Raw genomic sequence first — 24,500 nt, 5'->3', positions numbered from 1 at the left:
TACCAGCTACACAGGATGTTTATAAGACCTTTTCTTTCTTAACTATATTTACCCATGGTATAAAACTGTCATTATTTCTATCATTTCCATTTTTAAAATATCAATAAATAATTTAAGAAAATCCATCAAACCAGTTATTTCCTATGATACAATATAATCAGAACATGGATTGAATCTTGGTTTCACTTTTATTTTAAGTGTTACATTCTCTTCTTCCATTTCTCTTCCTCTTTAATGTCTGCTTTGAAATGTTGAGATATTACAAGTTTTCATTACTTATAATCATCTCATTTTCTAATTCAAAAATATTTTCCATTGTACAGCTGTTACAGGTATACTTTGCTGAATTATAATTTTACCATTTTTTTTGAGACAGAGTCTGACTCTGTTGCCCTGGTATAATTTCACCATTTTTATGTCTTTCTCATCCACAATACCATGAGCCTGTGAAGGGAGGAAGGATGTTTTTCTCATGTTTATATCTCAAGTGCCTTTCATGATGTCTAGAATTTTGTAGAGATTCATAATTTTTCCCTAGGCACAGACTTAGCTTTTCTATAAATATTGCAATTACTGTCACAAGTATAAATACAGTTTCAATGCCATGACTACATTTACCTGGTGCATTGAATGTGCAATGTCTGAGGAAGAGTTCCTATAATTTTTTATATTTTGGTTTGTATTGAGCCATAAAAGCCCCTGAAGATAATGCATGAGTTTTTTTACATACTGCCAGCAAAGTATCTATTTATTATATTATTAAAATCATACATAGTCTGTAAAAAACTGAAATTCATTTTTTTTAAATTTATGAACATGAGCCTGAGAAATCAGCAGAGGTGGCTATGAACAGTAATAGTTGATGTTCTACTAAGCAAATTAGCCTTTAGGCACTGAAAATCCCTGATGGAGAAGTGTCTGATGATATTAGACTCGATTCTAATGCCGGCAGAAGGAAATATAGGTAAATATATATATCGTGTTTCCCCAACAATAAGACCTACCCAAAAAATAAGCCCTAGCAGGATTTTTATGCATTTGTTAAATATAAGCCCTACCCTGATAATAAGACCTAGTGATGAGCATGGCTATGCAGATATACTGCATACATGCATTTCCACACAGAAAGAGTAAGACATAGACCTCCCCTGAAAATAAGGCCTAGTGTGTCTTCTTGAGAAAAAATAAATATAAGACAGTGTCTTATTTTAGGGAATAGTTCTTCTCTTTAAGAACAGTGCCCCAGCTGTCTTCTACAAATTAAATTAAGAATGTGCATAACACTGATGTATATAAGCTTCAATCACATTTCAACATATTAATATTAAGCTCACCATATTGCACTGGAGACATACATCAACTTTTGGATTTAATTCTTATTTGTGTTTATAACCAGTATAAGCTTCCATTTGTGAGAAGTTTATTCTCATTTACAGTTTCACATATCATTAATTACCTGTTTTATTGATTTCATTTTAGTTTGATAAATTAGCATACTATGTTATTTTTCAGCATCAAGTAGTTAAGAATAGTAATTTTATTGATTAGATGAACTCAATATTCAAGGTAAAGTCTATACCATTTTTCATTATTTAAATGTGCCTCTCAAAAGTGCCATTAAAATGAAGTTTTAATTATAATTATAGTCGATTTTTAGAGTATTAAATTAGACTCATATTTGTACATGTCTTATTTTTAGATTATTTTAGTGATAGATTTATGTAGATATATTCCTTCAATGAACATTAAATCTATGCTGAGGGATACTCTATTGTAGAACTCTGAAAGTTTAAAGGCTCATTGACTAATCAGGGACAGTGGAAGTCTCTGAGAGTGGGATATTTCTCCTTGAGCATCCTGCAAATTTCAGGACCATTGTGTGGAAGGGGTGCTTTTCTTACAGTCTAGCCTAAATTTCCCTGGGAGGCACATGTCTCCTAGGCATTCCTAGGTTTAGAACCTCATAGAGCTGCCTCAGAAAAGCAGAATACAGCCTCAACTTTTCAGCATTAAGATCTTCAATCTCAGAGATCTAATTGCCTTCCAAGGCATCTTATAAACACCAAATTTAAGCATCTCCATTTATTTCTTCTGCTAGTTACTTCCAGGTTTCAAATAGACATCAGATTTTAAGTTTGTTCAAATTTAGGTTACTTTTCAATTTTCAATTTTAAAAGATGAGATTCAGACCACTTAAAATCTTACCTTATGGATACATCAGAATTATAAATTTTTACCCTTTAACTTTAAATATTTCTTGTTTCATTAAACAAATAGCTACATCTTTTTTTTTTTAACTAGGGGAAAGCATGAACAGAGTTCCCCACTACCACAAATTATACAGTTGAGTTTCCCACATTTGGGGAAATCGCAGGGTTCAGCACATCCAGAGTGCAATGGATAAGCCTCACCCTGGGAAAACCACCTTCGTGATCATGGTATCTCCCTGCGAGGTAAGTATAACAAATAGCTACATCTTTTACAGAGTCACAAAGTTTTTCATATGGCATTGTTTTAGCTATAATCTTATAAAAACCTTTCATTTAGTAATCTAAGAGAATGATTCAAATTAATCATAAGTTAACCGGAAGAAGTTTGAAATTTCAGACGTTACGTCCAGGTCCGTGTAATGAAGCTAGAATTGTCAAGAGGAAGCTGTACTTCTTCTATCACTTTGTAGATAAGACTTTGGTACACAGATATTCATGTTGTTTTTTTTCTTTAGGCCTTCTGCTAACCTCATAGTCCAGCCTTTTACTTACTACTGCACACAGTGGCTAGGATTAATCACTCCCAAAATACAAATATGATTTAGTCATTTTCCTATTTTCAGTAGAACTTGGAATGACATAGAAGCTGTTGCGTTTTTTGTTTTACTGATGAGAAAACTAAGAATTAGATGTTAAATTATTTTTCTAATAGCAGAAAGTTTAGGAAAGATCACAGAGAACCAGGATTGAAACTCAGCGCAGTCAGTGTTGACATGTTGAGCACTGGTAAAGAGATCTGAGACAGTTGAAAGAAAGGAACTGGAACATTCAAGCTTTTATTTGGTTCTTGCCACATGGCTAGGGTGACCAGACGTCTTGATTTTGGCCGGACAGTCCTGCTTTTCAACAATTTGTCCCGCGGCGTTTTAAAAAAGTCCCGATTTTTGGAAAGAATGCACGAACAGGCTGGAGAACAAGAAGGGAATATACAATTTTCGGCTGCCATATGACTATTTCACCAGAATATGAGTTTTATATTATTTTTGTTAATTTTATAATGTTAAACTGTAATAAATAATTGCTGAGAAGTGATTATCGAGAACTGCTTATCAAAGTTTGCCTTGTTGTCAGCCCCTGCCCTCCCTGCCCTGTCCTCTGCCCCGCGCCCCAGCTCTGCCCCTGCTCCGCCCCCGTTCCACCCCAGCTCTGCCCCCAGCTCAGCCCCCCGCTCCGCCCCCCCATGTTGCCCCGCCTTACAGATGTTAGAATCTGCTCACCCTACACATGGCAGGCACTTTCTTAATTGCTTTAGCTATAAAAATAAGCAACATATCAGTCCCAATGTGATAGAGGAGCAGTGAAATACTGGTCTTATTTTGTCTGATTTTCTTTTCTCTCATGCAGGAGGCTGTGCCATGAGCAATGTATGCAATTCCCTATGATATGATAGTGGTTCCTCTTAATTCTTCCAACAGCAGCAGAAGAACATAGTGGAGGATGAGGGCTCCGGATTCCAAGACATGGACTCTTGGCAGGCTCCGTATAGTGCGTTTGTGAAGATTAAAAGTGATAATTCATATAAAATTCTTAGTCTAGTCCTGACAAGTGATAAGTTCTCAGTCTATAATAGCTATTGTTAAATCAGCTTTTATTTATCTGTCTTTCTACTGGACTGTAGCGTTTAGAAGATGACTGTGTCTTTAATTTCAGGAGCCTTAGAATCTGACAAATGCTTGGATTATGTAATTTTAATTCCATAACTGTTACTTGGATGAATGGCATGAATTACATATCACTTAAAGCTATATACAGATAAAGACTCATAAGAAGATAAAATTGTTTTGAGTAGTTCCTTATGAATGGAGACATTGGAAATAGCCTAAGCTATAATGATAGGCATATACCGCATCTTGAATAGCTTTACAACCCATGTGAAGAAGATTGAAATTCATCCTGAACAGAGGAGAACATAAAGCATTTTACACGTAGATAGCACAATCAGTGTCACAATCTTTTCATCACAAAACACTCTGGGTACAGTATAGAGGCAATATTGGAGAGAAGCCTGAAGGGAAGCCTGGTGAACAATTAAAAGAATATTAACATAGTACAGATAAGAAAAGGGACCCTCAAAGCAAAGTACTGGCAACACAGACATGCTTGACAGCTGTCTAGAGGGAACATACTCTAAACTCTTTTGTCAATGTAATAACAAATAGCAAGATGTTTATATAGTAATTCCTGAATACCAGTGTTCAGGAATTACAAAATCCAAGTCATCTTGGGAAGCTTGTTGAAGTACAGATGTGGGGGTTTATCCTCAGAGGTTTTAATTCAGTAAAGATGAGTCCAAAATACTGCACTTTTTAATTCCCTAAATGTACTTTTTATACATCATTTAAGCTTTTTTTTTTTTTTTTTTTTTTTTTGCTGTAATGAGTGAATGGCTAGATATCTCCTTCATGCAACCACTGTTCCAGATGAAGTGGTGCTTACAAGAGAAATTTAACACAATTCCTAAGTTCAAGTGCCTTACCATGTGATTAAGAAGGCAAAGTTAGCATGTATTAAGTACAAAGAGAACACACAACTGCTAAGCCTTATGCTACTGATGGTATATGGTGTAAAGGCTCCATGGAGATGACATCGTCATGGGAACTGCAGCAGATATAATTTAAATGTGTCTGCAATAGGGAGTGTATTAAAATTAAAGAGGAAATGTGACAGCCCAGTTATGATCTGACTAGCACAGAACGAGCTGGTCATGTGGAGAAGAGGAAGAACACCATGAATGGAAAGAAAGGAGAGAGTTTAGGAGCCCCTGAAAATCAGTGTAGTTTGGTATCCTGGGACATAATGGAGAAACTTAGGTGAAAAATATTTTAGGAATATGATAACATCAAAAAGAAAAGGTGAATTGAAAAATGGAGAAAGTGGGAGGAGGATTGGGGGGTTAGAGTGATCTGTTTCAGTCATTTCAAACACAAGGTTATAAGATCATAGGTCTGAGGTGGTGGATGTTGAAGTATAAAGGGAAGTGTGATGGCTAATTTTATGCATCAGTTTAGGAAGGCTGCAGTACCCAGTGGTTTGGTCAAACATCAATCAAAATGTTGCTGTTGATGGGTGTGTTAGATGCATGTCTTCATCTGTGTTGTGCTGCTATAACAGATTACCTGAGAGTGCACAGTTTATAGAGAACAAAATTTATTTCTCATAGTTCTGGAAGCTGGGAAGTCTAGGATTAAGGAACTAGTATCTAGCAAGGGCCATCTTGTAGCATCATCCAATAATGGAAGACAGAGGGCAAGAGATCGTGTGTGAGAGAGTGTATGAATGCGCACCTGGAGGAGCTTGGGAGGAGGGGAAAGAAGCCAAACTCATCTGCTTGCCATGAACCCCCTTAGGCAATAATAAACCTACTCACATGATTATGGCATTAATCATGCATGAGGGCTCTGCCCTCTAATCATCTCTTAAAGGTCTCACCTCTTCGCATTGCTACATTGGGGATTAAGTTTTCAACACATTTGAATTTTAGAAGATATATTTAAACTACATCAATGCAATTAACATTTAAATCATTAGAATTTGAGTACGGTAGATTACCCCTTATGTTGTGGGTAAGCCTCATCCAATTGGTTAAAGACCTTATTAGTAAAGATTGAGATTTTCTGAAGAAGAAAGACTCTTCCTCAAGACTTCAACATAAAATCCCTATCTGATTTTCCAGCCTACTGTCCTATGGAATTTGTACACAAGCTTGCAGCATAGACTCTCACCTGAATTTCCATCAGGGCTACTTACCTTGCATATTTTGAACTTACTGGTCTCTCTAAGCATGTGAGCATATTCTTTAAAAATTTCTTTCCCACACATGCACAGACATATATACATATATATATGTGTGCGTATATATATATATATGCTGTTGCTTCTGTTTCTTGACTAACACAGAAAGAATGAATGCCAGAAATGCTGTGAAGGGGAAAAGGTTGAGAATAAAAGGAAGATTTTTTTAAAAATCAAAGGTAACTTCACAGTATGTGAAAGAGTAAAAGCAGCTGTAGCTTCAGAAGCTGGCTGTGATGTATTGTCCTCCTATGCTTCCCTCAAAGGAGTTCCCCCCAGCCCCCAGTATTTAATGGTGCTGGTGGATGAGCTGTATTATTTCACTGTGCTGTCAGCATTCCCATTGACCTCTTAATCATCTGGTTTCTTTTATTGTTAGTGCTATACAATTTAGACTTTTCTTATACTTATTTAAAGTTTTCTAATTTTAGCATGTTTCAAATATCCCATTCAACTTAAATAGATGTTTAACAGCCTTGGAATTTAAGTTTTGATGCCCCTTTCTCACTATCTAAAGGAACTAGCAGGAGATTCCTCCCCCTTGGGTTACGGAACTGGGTAGTACACCCAGAAGACAATACAATGTCGCTGCTTTGATGTCAATGAGAGAATGAACACAAATGTAACCTTGGAGTAACCAATTATTCTCCTTATTGAAATTGTGACTCAGTTCTTCTATAACACCATTCTGCCTCAGATCCATCAAGTATATTTTTTAGTCCTCTGCTATTCTGTCTGACCCCTGATGAATGTTTCCTATGATGGAAAGTCAAGGCAAAAAATTTCAGAAGCTTGTGTGGTACTGTAATTTTCCTGATGCACAGCCCTCTATTCCCACAAAGCATCCTGTAGAGTGCTTGTTTCATCTAATTTACCACCCCTGCCATTTCAGTACATTTCCACTAACTACCTGAACTCATTATGCACCTTATTATTCCCAGTTCTGTTTAGAAAACTCAACAAAATTTCTCGAATTAATCAACTATGCTAAATCTTTCCAATAGCACCAACAAAATTACAACTAAGGTACTTGCAATAAATGCAATAACAGAGATCTTCTGAAGATTAAGAAATGAACATAGCAGAGGATCACCTTTTCTACATCCAGTTCCTTACATTCTATGTGTTGCTTCCTGTGTAAACACATGCAGTGGAAACTATTCTCTAAAAACCTGTATCTATTCACCCATTCTTCTCAAGACTCTAATTTTGCTCAAGTATCCCAGTCTCATCCACATGCTTCAGTAAAGGCTGATTGGTCCAAATCACTGTTGCCCAGTGTAACATTCTGTAATAATGGAAAGTTCTCTGTATATTCAGTCCAAGGTGGTAGCCACAAGCCACTTCTGACTGTTGATCATTTGAAATGTGATTAGTGCAATTAAAAAAACTGAATAGGCACACATGTAGGGTGATTACCATGCTGAACAGAGTAGGCTATCAGTGATGGTATTCTTTTATTATCCTTACAAGGAATGAAGATAAAGACACACAGTTAAAGACAATGCTGAACAGTGATACATAATGGAAAGTCTTCAGGGGGATTTAAAGTCTATAGGAGAAATTTTCAGCATGCCCATAAGTAGCATAAATCAACAATATCAAGTGTGGAGCACATAAATCTTACTGTTGATGAGAGATTAAATACATATAACTACTTTGAGGGAAAAAGTTGGCAATTATCTTATAATGTTGAACTTGTTCATACATAGTGACCAAGCAATATTCCAGATTTATACAGTAAAGAAATGTCTGTGTATGCACATGGTGAGACACAAGAAAGAATTTTTAACAGTATTATTTGCAATTGCACAAATATAGAAACAACCATATTAATCATGGATCCAGAGAGAGATCCAGAGACACATTTGTGAAATACTCCATATGAGTAAAAATAAGCCAACCACCACCAAACGTATCAATGTCAGGGCCCAGAACTGGCAAGGTCAGCCCGGCTTAACTAGGTTCCGGACACAGACCACTAAGCTACCTTGCTCAGGAACAATTTCTCTTAGGTGCCTGAGGGCTATCTACTTTAGCAGGAGAGAGAGTCTTAGAGAGGGTAAAGCAATCTTCTTAGAAAGATAGATCTTAGTCTTTAGCAGAGCTTAGTGATCTTCAGCAGAGAGACGCTGTGTGGGAGTAAGTGGGTCCATTTTAGAATGCACACACTCCCAACTGCCTTCTCCTCTAGCCTAATATAAGGCTGATGATGTCTCAACACCACAGGTCTACAGGCTGCCAATTCACCAATGCTCTTATCTCACGAGTCTCATGTTTTTTTAGGAGAGCTAAATCTCTCTCCACGCCCTTTTCACCAAGGTGTTCCATTATTGAGCTATACAGGTATTTCTTGTAACTCTCATTCCTCCTAGCCATAGTTTATATGGGCTGCTACATATCAATAGAGATAAACCTTCTGGAATCTCAGTTTTGTCTGGAAAAAAAGTATATTGTTGCAGATGACTACACGCATCACACAGCATTTTTATAAAGTAAAAACAAATTTAAAAGGCATATATTTTACAGATATATACATATATGGAAAACTAAAGAAAATCAAGGAAGTGTTTTATTTATTTTGGACACCTAAGTGACCAGGGATACATTGCTGTAAGATCTGGGTGAGGCATACATGTAGGTTCAGTGAGATTGGGAACATTCTACTGAAGTTGTTACTATAAGCCACAAATAATTCCATGTGTGTGTGCTATGCCTTGTTTGGTACACATGAAATCTTTCATACTTACTGGAAAAAAAAGGAAAAGAAAAAGAAGGCCAGAGACAACTATTTACTGCATCAAAAATCAACAAGGCAGGCTCGGCGCCTATAGCTCAACCAGCTAAGGCGCCAGCCACGTACACCTAAGGTGGTGGGTTCGAATCCCCAGCCCGGAACCGCCAAACAACAATGACGGCTGCAACCAAAAAATAGCCGGGCATTGTGGCGGGCGCCTGTAGTCCCAGCTACTTGGGAGGCAGAGGCAGGAGACTCGCTTGAGCCCAGGAGTTGGAGGTTGCTGTGAGTGTGATGCCACGGCACTCTACCCGGGGGACAGCTTGAGGCTCTGTCTCAAAAAATAAATAAATAAATAAAATAAAATAAAATAAAATATACTTTAAAAAAAAATCAACAAGGCAAAAAACAGAATCTGGAAACAATATATAGTCTATAATCTTCAGGTTGTAACAAAGAGAAGCAAAGAAACAGAAATCTGAGACCAATACCCAGGAAAAAAAATCAGTGAATAGAAATTGATTCCAAGTGACTCCAGGTGGTGGATATAGCAAAGACATCAAAGCAGCTATTACAACTACAGTCAAAGAATTGAAGAAAACTATGTTCAAAAAATTAAAGGAAAATATGATGACAATAACTCATCTCATCAAAGTACTTTCAATAAAGAAATATAAACTATAAAAAAAAAGAATCCAGTGAAAATTCAAAGGTTATAAATACCAATAACTGGACTCAATCATTGGTCTGAGCTGGAAAAAGAATCCATGAACATGAAGATAGAGATCAACAGAAATTTTCAATCAGAAAAACAGAGAGAAAAAGATTGAAAAATAAAATTAATAGAGCCTCCGAGTCCTTTGGGACAATAGCAAGTATACCAATATAAAGTCCTAGAGTAGAAAAGAAAGCAAAAGGACATCTATCTTCTCTCTGTGTGTGTCTATTTTTATCTCTATCATCTCTATCTCTATTGGTAGATGTATTTGAAACCTAATGGCTGAAAATTTCCCAAATACTATGGAAATCACTTCATATTGCATGCACAGATCCAAGAAAGTCAAAGAAATCCAAACAGGAGGAACACCAAAAGACTACTATTGAGAAACATTATTGTTAAACTTTTGATAGTCAAAAACAAAGATAATGTTTTGAAAACAGCAAAAGAAAATCAACTGAAAAGTAATTTATCAGAAAAAATATCTATATTGCAAAACTGTGTTTCAAAAGTGAAAGTGATAAAGACATTCACAAGTCAACAGAAATAATGTTTATAGCAGGCTTGGCTTGCATGAAATACTAAAGTAAATTCTTAAGGCTGAAAAAAAGTAACACCAGACCATAATGTGAAGTACAGGTTGAAAGGAAGCTACTTGATATGGTAAATATGTAAGTTGAAATAAAAGACTTTATAAATACGTTTTTCTTCTTCGCTTTACTTTTTTAAAAGACAAAAGATATGTTGATAATTTTGACACTTATTGATTTTATAACACATAGTATATAGATGTACTATAATCACATATTTGACAATAATAGCCCAAAGTTGGGCGAATTAGATAATTTGGAGCAAAGTATCTGTTTTTTTTTATCAGAATTAACTTAGATGGTAGAGATTATACAATGGGATAAATAGCAAGACCTAACTATATGCTGTCTATAAGAAACACACATTCAATTCAAAAACACAAATAGGTTAAAAGTAAAAGGTTGAGCAAAGAAACATCACATAAGTAGTAATCATAAGAGGCCTGGAGTGGTTATAGTAATATCATAAAGTTATTGTAAGGTGAGAAATATTACTACGGAAAAGAGGCACACCTTATGATGATAAAATAGTTAACATATCAATAAGATATATACAAATGTATATATGCCTAACAGTAGCACTCCTGAATACATGAAGCAAGTGCAGACAGAATTAGAAGAAAAAATAGATATTTCAAAAGTAATAGTTGTAGATTTCAATATCTCATTCTCAGCAATTAATACGACAACTAGGAAAAAATTCAACAAGTATATAGAAGACTTTGACAACACTCTTAACTAACTCAGTGTACCTGATATGCGTAGGATACTTCCAAACTATCATTGCAGGACATCCAGTCTTTCCAAATGCACAAGGAATATTCTCCAGGATAGACTGTATGTTGGAATACAAAATAAGTCCCAGTACATTTTGGTTAAAAAAAAGGTAATTATACTAAGTTTTTGTTTGCAATGGAATTTAGTTAGAAATTAATAACAGATAGATGCCTAGAAAGCCTTCCAGTATGGGGAAACAAAGCAGGATATTTCTAAATAAGCCAAGAAGAAACTAAACAGAAAGTTAGAACTTATCTTAAACTGAAACACAATATATAAAAATCATGTGGCTTATAGTTTTCAATGTGCAAATATTGCATGGATTATAGCCATTCTAGTTATGGATTAGCCATTCCACTACAATAGCTAGAATCCATAAGATAATACTAGCTATATGCGTGGAGATGGAGCAACTGGTATCCTCTTACATTGTTGTGGAATTCAAAATGATACAGCCATTTTGGAAAACAGTTTGCTAATTTCTGAAAATGTTGAACAGAAGTTTATCAAACAACAGGGAATTCCATTCTTTTCTCTAGCAATGTATCCAAGAAAAATGAGAACATATGTATACACAAAGCCCTGTATGAGTATGTTCAACAAAGCATTGTTCACATTAACTAAGATGAATAATAAATCCAAATATTCATTAACTGGTAAATGGAGATACAAAATGTGATAGATCTATGCAATGGAATATTATTCAACAATGAAAAGGAGTAAAATACAGATATATGCCCTGCATGGATGAATTTCCAAAATATTATGCTAAGTGAAACAAGTCATATACAAGTGACCATATAGTGTGTGTTTCCATTTACATGAAATGTCCAGAATAGACAAATTTACAAATACATAAAACAGATCAATGACTGCCCAGGATTAGGGGTGAGAACATGAATTAATGACATACAGGCACAAGGATATATATATATATATACATATATAGGCTGGGGCTGGGTTTGAAACCACCACCTCTGGCATATGGGGCTGGCGCTCTACCATTTTGAGCCACAGGCACCGCCTAAGGTACAAAGATATTTTATGATAGAAATGTTATAAAATTGGATTTCAGTGATAAATTTACTATATGTCATTGAATTGTACACTTATAATGGAAATTTGCTGTGGTTTATAAATCCTACCTGAATAAAGCTATTAAAGCACACATAAAATAGTGCAAAAATACTCATCTACAATCTCCATCATTTTAGTCAGAAATGAAATTACCAATTGAAACATTACTTAAAATTCAGCCAATTGTTTAAAGAGTTCAACCATAAAAAAATAAGGAGAGGGGGTGGGGTCTCAGTGTGTGACACATCTTATACCCTCAATGAATCCCCAACAATAAAAAATAAAATAAAATAAATAAATAAATAAGTTGCTTAAAACACATAAGGCTAAATAATTTATTACTCATTTTGATTCAGGTTTTGTATTGGCAAAAACATTCTTTGAAATATCCATCACTATAGGTGAAAGGCTTATATGCTTCTGGCCAAAAAAGCTGTTTGAGAGAGAGAGAGCAGTGAAAAGACATTGTGCAGGCATACTTGTGAGAAACTGAGGCAGAATCCCATATGGCTGGGTTGGTTGCAGGCATAAAACCCCCCTGACTTAAAGCCCACATGGAAGCGGAGGCTTGCAGACAAGTTTCTGTATGTTTTAGGAATTTCCTGACTATGTCTTACTTAAAGATTAAAGTAACTGCCTCCAGACGGTGAGGCCAGTAGGGCAGGTATTCAATCTATCTTTCTCCCCCAGAGCCTCAGGCTTCATCAACTAAGAACAAAGAAGTAATGGCTACCAACATGGTCTCCATTAAGTCATGTATTTTTAGGAAGATTAAGTTACATAAAGTACTATCAATTAATCTGTAGATTACTAGGCTCTGGGCCAGGGAATTCTGGTCATGAGATAGTCACAAAATGTTTAGTCATGAGATGGATTATGGATTGCAATGAATATCAATGAAGTCATTGATATATGGATTAACAGTGCATAGGTGCAGAGCTGACTTTTTAAGCCAGGAGAAAATAAAGAAGCTTGCCACACACCATAGAGAGTGGTGGTCCCCTTTATTTCCATACAATTTCAATTGCAGGTCTTATTCTCTGTGACACCACTTCTTCATGAGACCCTAGCAGCAACACATCACTGACAACCTGAAATTACCTAATTATGATTCCTTCCTGTCACTGTATGTATATAACATGTAGTTATCCTAAATATGCATTCAAAATCTATGCAAACATCACACGTAACTATGTTGTGATTTACAACATAAAATATAGTATAAAACCCAAATATTACCTACTTATCTTTATAAATGGCTTCAATTAATTTCTTGTATTTCTGTAGTCTGTCTCTGTGATCTGTAGGAAATTTAACCTTAATTGCCTTTTCTAAATTAACTCTCCATATTAATACATTCTAATAGTTAATTGTTCCGTCATCAAATCAGCATTTCTGACTTCAAAAGATGATAACACTTAGCTGTGATTATAAATTCACTACTTAAGTACCTCGATCCTGTTTAGAATTTGGAGCTGGGAAATGTATATTAAGTATAAGGATATCCTGAATGAAATAGTTTGTTAGTAAATATTTAGTAATTGAATTGTAAAAATTAAAAGCTGTGATTTACACTGTATAAATGCTACCTACCACCACAGCCAATTTTAAGCTGGTGCTAACAACCAATTTGCAAAATTCCTGAATGTTTAATAATTGGCTCTTATGTTACAAATTAACTCTGACACACCACTTTCCAGCATAGATCTGCTTGCTTACTAAAACTTGAACTGTCTTGATGTGTACTTGTTTGGGGAATCTTTGATTCACAAGGTTTTCCCATTAGAGGTGTAAGTTCATTGAGGGCAGGATTTCATGCTGAATTCCTCACAGAGAGAATAGTATTTCTCTGACAACTTGTTTTCCTGATGGGCATATCCAGGGATGTAGAGATAGTTAGTGTGGATCACCAATGTCCTAGTTGAGTTCCCACTGTCAGGAATCCTGCCCTGGCTTTCAAGGATGATTGAATTCTGAAGTTCCATAGGAAAAGATGCGAGTCTCTCACTAAGGTCATTCAGGGGACTGACTGTTAAGGGTGGCACCTCCACTTCGAGCAGTGACTGGAATTACTTTGCCCAGAATCACCTTCTATGAATGATTCTTGTTTGTAGTTTACCAATGATAAAAATTCATGTAATATTTAGAATTCAGAAGAATGGAACATTATTCTTAGTAATAATGGTGGTCTCCTATGATGACATCAAATAAGGAAGCACAGACTTGATGTGGAAGCTTTACAGACCTCTCCACTGCCCACACTCCTAACTCCTGCTTCACAGCCCTTCTTGGTGATTAGATACTCATGACTTCTCATGTTTCCTCAAATGTTATGGCTTCCCCACCTGCTTCGGTGCTTCAGGCTGCAGTAGCTTCTCTGGATCCCTGACTTCCACTCCACTTGGAAACTTCAGTTCCACTATTTCTCCCCCATTTGTGTAAGTCTCAATACTTAATTAAACCTCTATTCTTATATTACCTCTATTATTGCAGTGTCCTGGCCTAATCTAGAATGATACTCTTTTTATTATCAGTAGATGTTCTAGGAGGGAAAAACCAAAAGATGAGAATGTAAATTAGTTATCTGCTATGATCAGATTTAAAGGAGTTAATCACCCCATTGGTTATGCTATATAACATACTGGTTGTTCACCCATTGCAGTGACAAATCAGGTGCTTAAATTATAGCCTTAATTATAAAGGTTTATGTGTGTTGGCATTATTAAGGTTGAGAGACCACATTCCTGGTGTAATAGAAATACATCGAAAGAAAAAGAATATAAAGTTGTGGGGTCTGAGGTCAGGTAGTTACTACTGCCTGTGCTGGAGAACTTAGAGAAAGAAAGGATGAACTCATGTCTTTTAGGACTTCTATGTATATCCACGGGAAAAGTTCCTTATATTTTGTGTCTGTAGGTCAAGATTTCTGAAAATAAAACTCAAAATCTAATCCTACAGGGCATTCAATTGAAATAGAATGAATGTAATGTTGTATAAGGTCAGCTCTATTAATGTAAACATAACAGAAAAAATCCAGATTTAATACATTGGCTCAAGCAGCTGGGAGTGGGTTCTAGAAGTTAGCTTGGTTAGTTGATCAAAACCTGAACTTAATGATGGCCAACATTAAATTAAATGGATATGTTGGCACTGTTTAGAAGTACTATAGAAGAGTGGTAACCAGAATAATTTATCATTTTGCAGGGGCTAATACACAATAACGTCCCCAAGAATGAAATAAGTGGCCTAGTCAAGTCTTATTGGATGTGTACAGGCAAAAACAAACACACATAAAAACAGACAAACAAAACTCTGGATATGATGACTCTAAATGGAAATATAGAAAGGCACACTTCTCACCCAGTGCCCAGGTTTGGGGCAGCTCACAGACTCAGCATATCTTGAATGAGAGAAAGGATAGATCAGCTTGAAGAATACCCTAGTATACCACTAAACATTTATGCTGTAAATATTCCACTCTACCTTCTCTAAAGGAACTTGCCATACTTACCAGAGTTACTGTGCTTTGGGGGGGAAAAAAGGACATACTCAGAATTTCCAGAGTTCCTGGGCACTGTTTCTCACCTGACTTAATCCCTAGAGAGTCCAAAGCACTGTGGTTCACAATCAGAGTTCAGGTGATCGGTGGGATTTAGGCTTATGTCCACCTGACAGTGGGTCAGATATGTTCCCTGCCAAACTTGCACTATTTCCTCAGTTCTGAAACGCATAGTTGTAAGAGACCTACTCAGTGATTATCAGGGTCTCCAAATTAATACTGCTAGCTTCAGATTCAGTTTCTATAATAGGAAAACATGTGTGGGAAACTTTAAAACTACTACTTTCTTCCAAAAGAGTAAACAAAAGCAATCAATGTAACTCACTCTGTGTACCCTCAATGAATCCCCAAAAATAATAATAAAAAAGAGCAAACATAAACAATATTGCGTTCTTTACAGGATCTCAGAGATTAGTGCCATCAGCAGAAACTTGACTACTTCAGGGATGGTAATCCCGATCATATATGCCCATTCAACTAACTAACCTACTTTGCCTGTGAAGTGCATAGATTTACTTTCACTGGAGAACAACAGTAAACTATTGTAATCTTTAACAGTTATAATTCTAATCACAGCTAATTAGGGTAGTTGTAACATGATTTCCATACTCGAGTAAATTAATGCAGGCCATAGTACCTAATATATAGTTGTTTATCTGACGTGACTCTTTTTCCCTGGTTGTAGGAGACCAAGCACCAGGCTTATAGAAGCAGCCACCTGTTCTTGAGGCAGGCACTGGAAGCGAGACAATCTCATCTCCTGGCCGGCATGGGGATGTTTTGCAGCCCAAAGACAAGCCCTCAAGCAACTACATGCATTAATGAGATAAGATTGGTCACTGGTTAGCAAGCAGGTGTTATACTTTGGACATTCGTGGTGCAACAGGGTGGGAGTCCAGCCCCTGGGGAAAGTGCATGTAGCAATCATCAAGCACATAGCTCCAGTACTTGGGGCCACACACCTGTTGTGTAATGCTTCAGTAAAAGGCCAGGAAAGAGGTTACTCGGGGCTCTCCCTGCACCTATGGGAAGTCCACCTCTTACAGGCTTGTACCTTTAATCCGTGTCCTGACTGTTTTTATTCATGCTGGACAGGGTGCCCACAGCTGGCAATGACACCCGGTATTTGTTAGACCATTCAAAAAATTTTTTATTTACTTAGCAGTACAGCAATCACTTTCATCATCAGGCCCTAGTGCTAAATCTGTTCTATAGTTCTCCACCATAACCTACTGTGCGTGGTCTTTGGTATTATTGCCATTGTTTCAGCTATCTGTTGCTGCATATCAAACTACCCCAAACTTGATGGTGATCTATCATCTCTCAATGTGCTTGGCTTGACTGAGCTCAACTGGGCAGTTCTCAGCTGTTGTCTCTCATATGGAAGCATGCCATGAAAAGCAAGTGGAAGTTGTAAGTCTTTTTATTACCTAGCCTCAAATGTCCCCAAATGTCATTTCTGCCAGTCAAAAAAGTCACTAACACCAGCCCAAATGGAACTAGAGTGAAAAGGTCTCAACTTCTTTATGCATATAGCAACAATATGTGCATGACAGGAGAGAAAGAATTGGTAGTGTCCATTTTAATTTCACTGGAAAAGTAGGTATTTGCTTTTTATTTGTATTATTTTTAGTTGACAAATCATAGTTGTATTACATCTATGGAGTACAATGTGACTTTTCTTACTACATGTCATATATACAATGTGAAGTAATTAAATCACATTGATTAACATATCCACTTTTGTGGTGATACATTTGAAATTTACTCTCTTAATCACTTTGAAATCTACAGTACATCATTATTGAATATCATTGCCTGAATGTGCAATAGGTCACAAAACCTTATTCCTTTTGTTAGCTGAAACTTGGCACCCTTGACCTGTTCTCTCACTCCCCACTCCACCCACAGCCTCCAGTAACCATTACTCTATTCTTCACGTCTATGAATTAGTGGTTTTTTCAGATTCTGCAGATAAGTGAGGTCATGTGGTACTTTTCTTCTGTGCCTGGATTATTTCACATAGCATGATGTTTTATAGATTCACCCATGCTGTCCCATTCCATTATGTATTTTATATATATATACCATTTTCTTTATCATTCATCCATTGATGGACACAGTTTGGTTCCAGATCTTGACTATTGTAAATACCACAGCAATGAACATGGAAGTGCAGAGATTTCCTTGAAATATCAACCTCATTTCCTCTGGATATATACCTAGAAATGGAATTGCTGGGTTTTATGGCAGTACTTTTTCATTTTTTGAGGAAACTCCATATCATTTTCTACAATGACTGTACTACTTCACCTTCCCCCAAACAGTGGACAAGGGTTTCCTTTACTCCTTGTTCTTGCTGCCATTTGCTATCTTTCATCTTTTTGATAAAAGTTGTTTTAACAGGTGTGGTTTTAATTTATCCTTCCTTCCTTCCCTTTTTTTTTTTTTTTCTGTGTGAAACAAAGTCTCAAGGTATCACCCTGGATAGAGTGCTATGGCATCACAGCTCACAGCAACCTCAAACTCTTGGGCTTAAGCAACTCTCTTGCCTCAGCCTCCCAAGTAGCTGGGACTACAGGCACCCACGACAATGCCTGGCTATTTTTGATTCTAGTTGTCATTGTTGTTTGGTGGGGCTGGACTGGATTCAAACCCTCCAGCTCTGGTGTTTGTGGCTGGCACCCTAGCCGCTTGAGCTACAGGCACTGAGCCTGTGTTTCCTTCATGACTATGAAGTGATGGTGAGCATTTTTATGGACCCATAGGCCATCTGTGTGTCTTATTTTGAGACATACATGTTCAGATCCTTTGCCCATTTTTTAATTGGGTTTTTTGTTTTCTAATATTGAGTAGTTCAAAATCTCTATGTATTTTGGGTATTTACCCCTTATTAGATGTATGGTTTGCAAATATTTTTTCCAACTCTGTGAGCTTTCTCTTTACTTTCTTGTTTCTTTCACTGTGAGGAAACTAATTAGTTTGATGTAATCCCATTTGTCTATTTTTGTTTTTGTTGCCTAAGCTTTCTGGATCCTATCCCCAAAAATCATTACTCAGACCAATATTGTAGAGTGTTTCTTTGATGTTTTCTTCACTTAGTTTTACAGTTTATGATTAAGACCTTAATCCACTTGGAGTTGAATTTCTGTGCTTGGTTGTAAGGGTCTAATTTCATTCCTCTGCATGTGGATAAGCAGTTTTCTTAGCACCATATATTGAATAGACTATCCTTTACCCATTGTGTGTTTTGGGTACCTTTTTCAGACATCAGTTAACCATAAATACATGGGCTTATTTCTAGGCTTTGTATCCTCTTCCACTGGTCCATGAGTCTGTTTTTATGCAGTACAACACAGTTTTGATTATAATCTTTTTATAATATATTTTGAAGTCAGGTAGTATGATAGCTCCAGCTTTGTTATTTCTGCTCAGGATTGTTTTTGCTACTTGGGGTGTTTTGTGATTCCATAAGAATTTAAGGATAGTTTTCCTATTTCTGTGAAAAATGACATTGTAATTTGTGATAGGGATTGCGTTGAATTTGCAGATCAATTTGAGTAGACATTTTAATGTATTAATTCTTCCAATCCATAAACATGGGATAGTTTTCTACCTATTTCTGTCCTCTTCAATTTATTTTATGAGCATTTTATAGTTTTCGGTATGTAAGTCCATTCAACTCATTTAAACTTACACTTAAGTATTATTATGTTACTGCTATTGTAAATAAGATGGCTTTCTTAATTTACTTTTTGGGTTGTTCACTATTAATATATATAAACACCGCTGATTTTTATATGTTGATTTTTGCATTCTGCAATTTTACTGAATTTTCTTATCAGTTCTAATGGTTTTTTGTTGGGGTGTTTGGAATTTTTCTACATATAAGATCATGTTGTCAACAACCAGAGATAATTTCACTTCTTCTGTTCCTATGCAGATTTTTTTTTCCTGTGTCTCTCTCTCTCTCTTTCGAGTAATTGTTTTGACTAGGAATATCAGAACTATGTTAAAAAGAAGTGGTGAGTGGGCATTTTTGTCTTGTTCCTGATCATAGAGAAAAGACTTTTGGCTTTTTACTACTGGATATGATATGGGATTGTCATATCATAGCTTTTATGGTGTTGAGGTACACTCCATCTATACCTATTCTTAGAGTTTTTATCATGAAAATATGTTGAATTTTGTCAAATTCTTTTCCTTGAGAATTAAGGTGATCATAGGAGTTTTATTTCTTATTCTGTTTATGAGATGAATCACATTTATGGATTTGCCTATGGGAAACTATCCTTGTATCGCAAGGATAAATCCCACTTGATTATGATGGATGATTCTTTCAATGTATTATTGAATTTGGTTTGCTGGTATTTTGTTAAGGATTTTTGCATCCTTGTTTGTCAGGGATATTGCCTGCAATATTCTGGTTTGGCTTTGATATCAGAGTAATTCGGGCCTTGTAAAATGAGTTTGGAAGTTTTAACTATTCTCCAATTTTAGGAAAGAGTTTGAGAAGAATTGGTATTTATTCCTCGAACATTTCATAGAATTCAGCTGTGAAGCCATTCATGTTGGGCTTTTCATGGATGGAAGACTAATTACTACTGATTTAATCTCCTCACTTATTATCAGTCTATTCAGGTTTTCTGTACTTCCAAGGCTCCACTTTGGTAGGTGATATGTCTAGGAATTTATCTTTTTTTCTAGATCATCCTATATGGGGTATATAATTATTTATATTAGCTTTGTTATGATCCTTTGTATTTGTGTGGTATCCGTTGTAATGTCCTCACTTTCATTTCTGGATTTTATTTAATAGTCTCTTTTTTCCTAGTTAGTCTACCTAAGGGTTTGTTGATTTTATCTTTTAAAAAAACAATTTTTAATTTCACTAATTTTGTTCCTATTGTTTTTTAACCTCTATTTTATTTCTACTCTGATACGTACCATTTCCTTCCTTCTGCTAGCTTTGGGTTTAGTTCTTTTCTTAGTTCCTTGAGGTGTAATATTAGACTGATTATTTGAGATAGTTCTTCTTTTTTGGATATAGGTATTTATTGCTACAAATTTCTCTCTGAGGCCTGCCTTACTATATGCCCTAAGTTTTGGTATGTTGTGTTTTCATTTTCCTTTGTCTCAAGGTATTTTTCAAAATAAATCTTCACTAGTTCTGCTACTTGAACTAGTAAGTATGCACAGACAGAACTAGTGAAGGTTTATTTTTAAATAAACACATAGACAAGAGTGACGGGATGGTTTCTTCCATGACTCACTGGTTGTTTAAAAGCATGCTATTTATTTTCCACATATTTGTGAATGTTTCAAGGCTTCTCTTCTTATTGATTTCTAGTTTCATGCTTCTAGATATGATGCCAGTACTCTCATTTCTTAGGACTTGTTTTGTGGTTTAACATATGGTATGTGTATGAAAGTGTATTCTGTTGCTGTTGGATGGAATGTTCTGCATATATGTGTTAGGTTTATTTGGTCTAAAGCAGGAGTCCTCAAACTTTTTAAACAGGGGGCCATTTCACTGTCCTTCAGATTGTTGGAGGGCCAGACTGCAGCGGGCCCAGGACGAGTCGGCTGCTAAGCAGGACAGGCAGTGGCGGCAAAAACACCTGGCGGGCCAGATAAATGTCCTAGGTGGATTGCATGTAGCCCACGGGCCATAGTTTGAGGACGTCCATAAAGTGTAATTCATGTCCAGTGTTTTCTTATTTCTTTGCTGTGTAGATGACTCGTTCATTATTGAACATAGAGTACTGAGGTCTCCTACTAATATTGTACTATAGTCTGTCTCTCTTTTCAGATCATTTAATAATTGCTTTAGATTAGGTTGCTCCAATATTTTGGTGTACGTATTTATAATTATTATGTCCTCTTGATGAAAAACCAACCATTTTATCTTTATATAACAGTTTTCTTCATCTTTTTTTATAGTTATAATTTCTGACTTAAAGTCTATTTCATCTGCTGTATGCATAGCTACCCCTGCTCTCTCTTGATTCATTAACATAGAATACCTTTTTCCATCCCTTCACTTTTAGTCTGTGCATCCTTACTAGTGAACTGAGTCTCTTTTAAGCAGCATAGGTTTAGATCTTCTTTTTTCTTTTATCCATTCAGCCACTCTACATCTTAAATTGGAGAATTTAATCCATTTACATTCAAGGTAACTAATGATAGGTAAAGGCTTGCTACTGCCACTTTGTGATCTGTTTATTAGTTGTTTATTAAATGTTTTGTTTCTTTTTTCTTTCTTGCTACCTTCTTTCATTGTTTGATGGCTTTCCGTGGTAATTTGCTTTAAATCCTTTTAAAAACAAATACTTTGTGTCTTTACTATAGCCTTTTGCTTTGTGGTTAGCACAAAGTTTATATAAAACATCTTAAACTTAAAACCGGTTATTTAAAGCTGATAAAAACTTAATTGCAAACAAAAACTCTACACTGACTCCCTTTCCCCTCAACCCTTTATACTTTTGATGTCAAAATTTACTTTTTCATAGTAACTTGGATCTCTTAACTATTGTGTCTACAGTTGCTTTTATTAGTTTTGTCTTTTTAATCCTAACCCTCTACTATAGTAGAGATAAAATTGCTTTATATACAAGATAATCACCATCTTGAAGACTATCTACAACACCATTCCATAGGAAATTGTGTTTATTTATTAATATTGACAATATCATGCTGATAAGAACTGATGTGCAGGTTGTAGAAAAATGGTGAAAAATAAAACCCACAAAAATGCAGTGGCCAGTCATTTTGGTGAAGTTTCTGGGGGTCTGGTAGTCTGAAATGCATCAAGATAGCTCCTCTAAGGCTGAGGACAAAATATTACATCTAGAACTTTCTACTACTAACCTCTTACCATAAAACCTACTAAAACTTTTTGGCTGCTGAAGGAAACATCTAACTCAGCTAAGTTTTATGCTCCCAGTTTGGCAGAGGGCAAGAGAAGTTCTGCTTCTGGTTCCAGCTGCCACTCAAGCCACTCTGCCATTTACACCTTATAACCCAGCAAATCCACTTGTTCTTAAGATGTTTGTAACAAACAGATATGCTATAAAGACCTTTGACATGCCCCTATGAGTGAGTCATAGCACTGACTATTGGAATTTTGGAATAAGTCATGTTGTTTCCTTGTCAATAACCATACTCCTTTCAAAAAATAGTTTCTATATTGCTACTGAAGTCTACTGGAGGTTGAATCTTTAACCATAGGCTGCTAAGTTTACTGTAATACTGTCTACCTCACCAAGTCATAAAATTGGACATACAAAGTCATAAAATTGGACATACGCAGCAACATACCATCCTGAAATGGAAATGATACATATGAGACTGGGCTGGAACAGGTCATAAAATTTTAAGTCATTTGGATGAACAAATGGCTTACATTATTATGTTTTCTACTCCTGCTGCAGTGCCTCACTTCACATCATGTAGTGCCTATGATCAGTTGACTAATAAAGAAAAATTATGGCCAGATTCATACATATTTATCATATGTTCAGTTTCCTAGACACTTTGTAACACCTTCTCCATAAGCTTCATGAAATTAATAATGCATATTCTTTTCACTAGAAAAGCTCTGATATGTACATTGTATACCAATAATTGTAATTGCATTATACAACTTTCTACACTTTTCTAAAACACTTTAAATTATGACAGCTTAGAAAAGCTTTAGGAAGATAGCTATAGATAGTATCCTTCAAGGACAAATAAGAGAATGTTGGCTTAGAAAGATTAAGAGCATTGCTCAGGGCCCCCCAAATGTTTATAAAATCCTTGATCTCTCATTTTTCCCCCTCAGGATAAAGAATTTAATCCAGTATTTCTTTGACACTCATGGTGGTTCTCCATAATCAGAATACAAGTCCTAAGAACAATCAATCTATCAAATAATTTTCTGATTATCTTAAATAATGCAGCATACTATTAATACTCTGTTCTAGACTAAATTCAAAAACTCAAACAGCAATCTTCATTATCAATAAAAAAGCTTTTGGATTTCAAAAAGGACACTATATCTAGCTTTTTCATAATTTAAGTATTTTCCATTTATAAAAATGCTTTGGAAGCCCAAGGCCTCAATCTGTTTTTCTATTCATCTGCCCCACCTGCTCCCAATTACATATTAGTATAAACTTCTGTAAGAATGCTAGACTTTATAGACATTAATTTTTTTCTTTAATATAGTACCTAAAAAATTTGAGAAAGAATTCAAGAAAAAAAATTACATGTCACGTATTTTTTTCAAATAAAAAAATAAGTGAATAAATTTTAGGAATTTAGGAATACTGACAGTGTCTCTTTGAGGTAGAATGCTAAAAGGACTTCTGATCAAATCATAGCCTAATTTAAATCTCTGCATCAGAAATTAACTTCTCATAAATTCTCTCTAAAGGTTAAATGTGGAGACTATTAAGTATAATATGTTAACAAGAGTCTTCTAAGATAATATACAGTAGACAAGAATGTTAATCCTACAACTGCTGCCTTCATGTACATTGATAGCACATAATTCTCCTGAAATAGATATCCAAGATCCATTGTCAAAGTCTTTTGCATTCTATTATGAAAAGTACAGCCATGCTAACTCTAGTACACAAACCGTAATTCCACACCTACAAACAGAAATAGAATTAGTGGCAGTTTATTGCCACACATTTAACCAGCATGGTAATCATGCCAAAAGAATTAAAACATTTTGGGACATATATACAGGCTGTATATTTCAAAAACAACCAATAAAGACACAAGAATAATCTGTGCATCATGGACCAAACTCAATGCAATAAACGGGATTGCAAAGGCACTTCCCTACACAAAAGAGGAAATGAAAATGCGGCCTACTGGGAGCTTGAAGGGTGCGTAACTATGGCGCAATTTCAATTTGGGGGGTGGTGGTAGGAGATTAAATCAAACATGTATAGGATTCAGTGTGATCAACTTCTACAAAAATTTT

At 35.7% G+C, this 24,500-nt stretch overlaps 1 non-coding gene across 1 annotated transcript; it reads right to left on the bottom strand.

Annotated features, from left to right (window-relative positions):
* Nucleotides 1–2,298: 2,298 nt before the first annotated feature.
* LOC111728558 lies at nt 2,299–2,461 on the bottom strand. The gene has a single exon (XR_002775813.1). It is a non-coding gene; the product is annotated as a U1 spliceosomal RNA (small nuclear RNA).
* Nucleotides 2,462–24,500: the final 22,039 nt, after the last annotated feature.

Source organism: Otolemur garnettii, unplaced genomic scaffold (genome assembly GCF_000181295.1).
Source record: "Otolemur garnettii isolate 467f Iridium unplaced genomic scaffold, OtoGar3 scaffold00168, whole genome shotgun sequence".
NCBI lineage: Eukaryota > Metazoa > Chordata > Mammalia > Primates > Galagidae > Otolemur > Otolemur garnettii.
The sequence above is the reverse complement of the archived record's forward strand: the minus strand, read 5'-3'. Positions and strand labels throughout refer to the sequence as shown.